Source organism: Aegilops tauschii, chromosome 7 (genome assembly GCF_002575655.3).
Source record: "Aegilops tauschii subsp. strangulata cultivar AL8/78 chromosome 7, Aet v6.0, whole genome shotgun sequence".
In the NCBI taxonomy this organism is placed as follows: Eukaryota; Viridiplantae; Streptophyta; class Magnoliopsida; order Poales; family Poaceae; genus Aegilops; species Aegilops tauschii.
In genome coordinates this window covers 59850539-59858665 of record NC_053041.3, presented here as the reverse complement: position 1 = coordinate 59858665, position 8127 = coordinate 59850539, and the positions used below count along the sequence as shown (strand labels likewise).

The window sequence follows — 8127 nt, the reverse complement described above, 5'->3', positions numbered from 1 at the left end:
CCAGTCCAACTGGACAATCCTGTCCTGGTGAACCTCGTCCTTTTTTCTAATAAAATATAAAGAGACCAAAGGAATGTATCACCTAGCTTGAATATTCTTCTAAAAAAGCTAGCTTGTACATGAAACACTACTTTACTCATAAATTTATATTGTCGATATACTGATCATTCATATAATATATTAAATACTCAGATAATTACAAAATCTGAATCTAAATGCAAAGTTAATTATGTACTAATTAAGAGGAAAAAATGAAACAGATGCATCATACCTATGTATTTTTTAATGATGTTGTGCGTCAAGACATAATTAAGTAAATTATAAAAAATTTATAGGCTTGAACCATGTAGAATTTTTTTAATCTACAATCAGTTTAACATAGCTCATAACTAACTCCTTCATTCATGACAGTTAAAATATATCTACATGTGAGAGGTAATCACTGTTAATAGTATCATAAATATTGCTACATGATTTATCTCAGAAATATTTGCATATCGTAACCATGTAATTTATATCACAATAAAATATAGAAGAAATGTATTAAAAAATCTGAAGTACTGCAGTTTGTTAAAACAAATCATTAATAGAAGAACGGCTAGCAGAATAATCCACTTTTTACAAACATATATATTGCATTTTGTCAAGCTGTTGGTACAGAATATGCATGATATCCTCATAAGTGAAGCATGATAGCAAACGAAGTTAAATATTTACCTTCAAATTTTCTTCTCAAACCAATGGGGCTCTCTCTAAAAAAATATTTATTTCCACCACTGAATACGCCTTAGCCACAATGTAGGAAGTTCACAAACTTGGCCTCAGACGTCATGGTAAACTGAAGATGAAATTCACTGATAGATTTTCGGATCTGTGGCAATGCACAGAAGAGATACGGAGCTATACATTAGGAAAAAAACTGCTTGTAAGTAACTATAGATGAGATCAATTCTGCAGTTTCTGAACGTGCTTCTCCTTTCTCTGATTGAAAGAACACCAGAAGCACACCTACCACCAACCTGTGGATGAAATTCTTTGAAAGCTTTCATACCTGTTGCAATGGAGAGAAGGGGTACTGAACTGCAGATAGCATTATATAGCTCCAGAAAACAAAAACTGCAGCACGTTTTGACATGCATGTTCTGCAGCATGTAAAAAGGATCTGCATTTTTTAATTTTCTGCGTAGCCAGCTTAAGTAACTTTTACATGGCCACATGTGTCAAAGCTCTAAGAACCAAAATGTTCTATGAACAAAAGACTAAAAAGTCTAATGAAAATGATCTCATGTAATCCGGGAGGTGCTGATTAAATTCCAAAAAAGTACTAAACGGCAAGATGATCAGCAATACCATGTAGATAATAGGAGATTCAACATGTGTTCTGGACTGAACTGACCAACATCCGACATGAAGATCATCTCTATGTCATAGTTATTTCACCATTCAATACTCTAAAACACCTGCTACATATCATAAAAGGAACCCTCAGTTTAGCATCTCATAGGAAACCAATTGTTTTCAATCTGCTACAGATCAACTGTTTCAAACTAACGACAGAGAACAGAAAGTAATGCATGGATCGGTTACTGCATAATGGAGAGTGTGGCAGCAGCCACGCACAACCTTCAGCCGAAGGTCCTAGTCTATGTGCTCCACCTATTAGGAAATCCATTGAACAAATACACAAAAAATAGAAAAGAAATTTGGTGAGATTAAGTGCAAGAAAGCAAGGATACCTAAAAATTGATTGGCTAGTTTGTATGGATAGCAACTTGTGACATCCGCTTGTGCAAGCACTGCCCTTTGGCCATCTTGCGAGTCCAGCCCAACATGGCTGCCAACTTGACTGCCGCTGCTATCTCTCAGGACACATCGCTGAGTACCTGCTCGAACGTGACTCCCTGTGCTATCTCTGAAGCCCGTCCCGGATTACAGCCATCCGCAGGACCAGATTGCCGATTACTGCTCGCACTCCGCGGACAAAGGGAGAAAGAAGGGAAGAAGACGTAGGCCTGTGCGTCGACGATCCGCTGGAGGGCAAGCCCAAAGGTACAGCGGCTAGTTGAAAGGATGGGAAGGGAGCCTTCCTTGGAAGGAAGGAATCATCAAGCGATGAGGGATTTTTTATTTTATTTTTTGACTTGAGCGATGAAGGAGCCTTCCCATCGTGCGTTCATTATCTAGTTTTTTTTTCCTTTGAGTCTTTAATACCATGGGCCCACCCAAAATTGATGGGAAAGGAAAATAACTACGGGTAGGATATCTAATGGCAAAGGTGGGTAATTAATTTTCCTTTAGTCATCTACTACTATTAAACAAGCAAACATATTCATCGCTAAGTACACCCAGCCTAACGTACACATAACAAAACGAAGCGATTACAGCCTCACGATCAGAACCATTTAATTTGATCTAACCATTAAATTATACTAACCCTCAACGAGAATTGCGTTTAGCAATTTGCGTAAGCGGACGAAAACTCTGCCGAACCAACGTTCCGCGCTCCACACCAATACATCGCTTCGCTAATCCAAGGAAAAAAACACAACCTGATTTGCAAACAGATACTACCTGATTGCATGGTAGCGATGCGAGCGATGCGGGGAGGCGGCGACAGCTCAATGCAGGGAGGCGTGGGCTCCGGCGGGACTGGCGTGGATCTGGCGGATGGCAGCAGGATCGGATCGACGACGTGCGGCTCCGGTGAGTCGGAAGGGCGGCGCCGGCGGCTGAGCTCCTCCATGGACTGCTGCAGTTCCAGGGAGATAGAGCTTCGAAGGCCCAGCTTTTCGATTCGGAGCCCCTTCTTCTGGCCTCTTGAGCACCGATCCCGTCATCGTTCCTCTTCTTAGACCCCCTTGACGTCCTGCTGCTGCGGTCTCCACGCCGTCCCAGTCTTGGCCCGGCCACCGGGTCTCCTCCCTCTGACCCTCTCTCTAAGGTATGCACGAGCAGCTAGGTTGTGTGATTGCTTCTTCACAACATCAATTCTCCTCCTTGCTAATTCAATCGGTCAATCCCACAAGGGTGGTGATGGGACCTTCGCAATTTCTGGGCCAGATCCGCCCTGGGTGTAGTGTCCATGGCACGATCATACATGCTGTTGTGTTCCTGGATTCCATCTTGAGAATGATTTGTGTATGATTTGCTATCTTCATCTTGCGTCGTTACAAATTTCGGTTGCTTTTACAAAGAATGATGCGTCATAGCTTGGTGCCTTTTACGAATTTCAGTATTTGTTTAGATCGTACTGTATAAAGTATTGATTTCTTCGCGGCTAGCAACTCCATTAGTGTGTTAAAAATCTTCTCATCATTTGATAAGTAGATTCTAACTGCTGCTCTTCGTAGGTTTTGAAAGGGAGAAGAGAGGTTGAACCATGGGGAAGGGGGAAGAGGAAGGCAGCCGCTAAGCCGCCCACTAGGAAGCGGATGGACAAGCTCGATATGGTCTTTTCCTGCCCATTCTGCAATGATAGGAGCAGCGTTGAATGCCGGATGTTAGTACCATCTTCACGTATTTTTCCCGTCAGTTGGTTGATACTGAATGGCTATCTATCAATTCAACATTGTGTCTGGCCTTCTTTTGTCTTCAGTGATATGGAAACCTGATTGGTGAGGCTAATTGTGAAATCTGACAGGAAAGCTTCAGCAGCCAGCACCACTGCAAATGGTATGTCCAAATCATACATAAAACTGCAGATTGTACCTCCTATAACATAGACGTAGATGCCATAGATGCCATACTGATTGGCTCTCAACTAGAAAATTATGCACCGGGCATCTGATTTGGTTTTGTTCCTTCTCAACCTAATGATTGCAACTCCGGGACAGGGTATAGCTTATGTATACATTTTGTACAGCCATGCCCATTTCATATACTCTTGGGGGTTTAATCACTCTAATCAACTATTATAATAGAGCATAGCTGAGGTAGTAAATCATGCAGGGTTATATGCAGACTCAGTTTCCATTAAATGATGTCTGTACGACAGGCGGCTTCGGCGAGTCGGATGGACAACGGCAGCGGCTGAGCTTCTCCATGGCCTGCTGCAGTTCCTAGGAGAGAGAGCTTCGAAGGTGAGGAGATATAGAAGAACAGAAGGGAGAGGAGGAAGGGCAGGGGCGTGGCGGCCTTGACGGTGAACCTCGGGTTGCGACGGTCTCCGGCGAGAGGCGGCGTGGGGTGGCGGCGCGAGCCTACGGAGCGGCGGCGGCTTGGAGCTGCGGGAGCTCGGGCGTTTGGATGCGTTTGGATCGCAGGCCTAAGGTTATGCATATTGGGTATGTTTTGATCGCTATCAAACCTGTCCATACAAAATATTGCCATGATTTATCCTGCTGTTGGCTAGATCTGAAGTACTCCCTCCGTTCACAAATATAAGATGTTCTAACTTTTTTGTGAATCGGATGTATGTACGCATATAGGATATTTATTATAGAAGAAACAAAAGCATATTGGATCCCTGTAGGTAGAACTATAAGAAGAGGACTGGTCCTCTAATCATTATAGGCCTTCAACGCCAATTTAGGAATTAGGACACACATGTTATGTTTTGTTTACCAGCTCATGGAGTTAATTCCGGAAGTCTACAATCTGCATGGTATACAGTAATCATCAGCTTAGTCGCTCATGTGTGCCATCGTTGAGCTTGTGATGTCATGGTAAGAGATTTAGTACCATCTATATTTTCTATAGTTATTTAATCTTTCATCGAGATGGACGAGGGTGATAAACAATTTTTGAGACTATGGTTCCCATTTTTGCATATTGCTTGGCTCTCGACTTAGTGCTTATCAATCAAAAGTTGAATGCTTGGTGATGTGACCTTCCATTTAGATTTCAATTATGTGCAACAGTAAAAGATGCTACACTTGTAATATAGAGCGAATGTAGAGAAAACATTTATACAGATGTATTAGTTATGACTTGTTATAAATATGCCCCACCACCTATGTAACTCAAAACTTTTATACCTACCAGTCCTCTTTTATGCGGGTTTCCACTTTAAGAAATGATTTTAAAATCCGACTCAATAGAAATGAGAAATATGCAAACAAAAGCATATAGGATATTTGTTATATTATGTATTCCTAGGTTAGATTCATTATCTACAACATATTTCCAATGTAGCGGCAGTTTCATTGTTTCTGATTATAGACCTCAGATGTAGATATATAGGTAATCATTCTTCACCTGTAACGACTGAAGTGTGAATTCCACATTGTCTTCCCTTTTTTATAAATTGGTTTCTGAACGCAATTATTGCCTTCCATTTGTCCAAAATTGGAAGTATATACAGAAGATCAGAAATCATGGCATGGTTCCTTGCCTGCTTATGTGTACTGTAATTATTTTTGACAATCTGATGTGTTCACGCATCATTACAAGATTCTTTAAAACTACCTTTGTAGAATATTTCAAACCCTGGTCTAGGAGTATTCAGCCAACCATGCTTTCAAACCAATAGAGAATGTGAGAGAAAATATGTTGCTCGATACTGGTGAGGATAGTGCACTATTTTGCTCGATATTGAAACATCAGATCCTTCTTGTTCTATGCAACAACTAAGACTATTTTTCGCCACTACAGCCATGAAACTTCAACCAATACATATGTGCTCGAGTTGCTTTGCAACACATAATGACCATTCAATGTTTGCAGCAGGTGGTCGCTTTCATGGTTGGAGTGAGCAGCTTGGCCAGGTACCATGCGCAACAATCCCACGGAATCTACCACCCTTCATGGCTGCCAGAGCTGGTGTAGTGTGGCGAAGATGTCGTCAATTGTGGCGACACAAATGGTGAGCGACCAATAAAAAGAAGTAAGATTGCCGTTGATGTTCTTGTGCAGGAGTGCTCCGATTATTGATCAAGGGAGCATTGGTCTGATTTAAGAGGAGATTAGTAGCTTATTTTGTTCACATATGTTTAAGAGGGGACCGAGAAAATTTCTTGCTAAGCTTATAACAGTGTTGCACGGGCAAACTTCTGCCATGAAGAAATATAACTAGAAACACGGTGTTTTTGATTGGGAATGGATGTATCTTCAAAAAGAGCTTTAGCCAAGCTTACTAGTTAGATCTAAGGGCTGTAAATTTTGAGTCTATCAAATAAATGGCTAGATGTTTCTAATTTTTGTGGTAATTTCTAGTATAATTCTATTTTTCTGGTTAACCCATAAAGTACTTTTTATATATAATAGATAGATAATAGATTGTTTTGTTTTTGTGTTTCATTTTTTTCTATACACGTTTTTTTAGTGTGCATTCAGGTGTCCTTTGACCAAATTATTTGAAATTCCAAACAGTTGCATATACTTCCGTTTCATGCAGACCCAAGGTGGAAGGTTGTAGAACCATACTCTGTCCTATAAATGATGCAACCATTGCAGCACACGTGGTATATATCATGCGGCCAATTAAGAGGGCACAAGACATTCTTGGCTTCATCGAGGGTAGTAGGCAACGTATTCCCCTCGGGGATAAGTTTGTGTAGAAACTACAATAGGTCATCGAGGCTTGCACCTCAATTTTTGTGTTTCGCCTTGATTTCAAGAAGTTTGAGCATGAAACTCAATTTTGTGTGGTCCTCTTTGCACCCGTTATGTCAACTTACCAAACATCATCATTATGACACCACTAGGGTGCGGCTGCTAGAAGGAACTTCACCGGCATGGAGCAAACACGGGGGAAACATCTCCACTATTCAGCGAGTCAGGGCACAAACGTACTGTGAGACAAACCTGAACTTGCTTCTGCCAAAAATGCTGGTCTTGCGGCAGCAGGCAGAGAACTGGTGGTATCGCTATTGAGCATCACCCTGACCTCGGACATGGTAGGTCGATCTACCGGGTTCTCTTGAAGGCACAGGAAACCAATATGTACGCACTTGAGAACCTCGGCCGCTGGGTAGTTTCTGCCCAAGGAGTAATCCACCACCTCTGCAATCGTTCCTTGGGTCCAGTGGCTCCATACCTAGCATTTATAAATCATACACTTCTTCAGCTTGCACTCCGAACATATAAGCAAAGTTTTACGTATGAGACTGGCGTACTTGGTATCACTTAATAATTATATATTTCTCTTTATCAACCAAAGTTTTTAAATAGCCGACTCTGCCATTTATTTGCGGCTCAGCCAGAAACTATAATAAGCAATAGAGGAGCTATAGTGGAACTAAAATTCATTTAACATTTTTGCTTAAATCATGAATTGGAAAAATACCATACAATCAAGCATCAATGTGATATATTCAGAATAACTGCTAGGACTAGGACCAAAACGGTTGTCCTACTTATTTATTTTTGAGAGAGAGAGGAACGGTTGCCCTATTTGAAATAGATATGTTCATACATAAAAAATAAGGTATTGATCAAGCATCCTAATTTGATAACCATGAAACAAGATTTCGAAAAGCCAATTTTTTTTTTGCCATCCAGCAGCTTAGCGGAAAAGTGCGAGCTATTAGGCGAATGTCCATTTCCGAGCCAGGGCACATCTACAACCGGTGAACAGTAAATTTTAAAAAAATACTTTTTTTTACAAATCGATTTTTTTGTGCATGAAATACTTTTAAGTGCGTGAGGTTTGTGCCAATTTTCAGCTCATTTGAACATCTGAGTAGCTCTCTACAAAAAGACAAAATGGGCCCGAACAGTACATGAAAGGTAAACGGTTTTGACAGACCCCAAATTTGTCTTTTTGGCAGAGAAATACTCAAATGTCCAAATGAGCTGAAAATTGGCATGGAACTCACGCCCTGAAACTTCTTCCATGCAAAAAATAAATCATATTTCCAAATTTTTCCTAGATTTTTCTTATTTTACTGTTCATGCGCGGAGCTGATGAGTTCGGGAGCCAATTAGCCGCATAGCGTCAATTTTAAATTTAGCATTAAAAATGTGTAGGTTAAGGAATGGGTCATCGAAAAACTATACCAACAATATAGCGAGCTATTTCAAACTTTGTATCAAATAGATACTTACGGTGCTCTTAAGCTATGGTCATTCTGCCTCGCTACAGCGGAGTTATTGTGGGCTATTGAAAACTTTGTATCATACATATACTTACAATGCTCAAGGTATCTTCATTCTGCCCTGAAAAGTTACGCCCGCTGTTTCTCCGGC

The 8127-nt window shown here is 40.8% G+C and overlaps 2 long non-coding RNA genes across 2 annotated transcripts; both read left to right on the top strand.

Annotated features, from left to right (window-relative positions):
* Positions 1 to 2725: 2725 nt before the first annotated feature.
* On the top strand, positions 2726 to 3673 carry LOC120969625 (uncharacterized). Its single transcript, XR_005763955.3, has 3 exons — positions 2726 to 2941; positions 3351 to 3499; positions 3596 to 3673. It is a non-coding gene; the product is annotated as an uncharacterized lncRNA (long non-coding RNA).
* Positions 3674 to 4007: 334 nt separating this feature from the next.
* LOC120968780 (uncharacterized) lies at positions 4008 to 6016 on the top strand. The gene is made up of 2 exons (XR_005763169.3): positions 4008 to 4283; positions 5668 to 6016. It is a non-coding gene; the product is annotated as an uncharacterized lncRNA (long non-coding RNA).
* The last annotated feature ends 2111 nt before the right edge of the window (positions 6017 to 8127 follow it).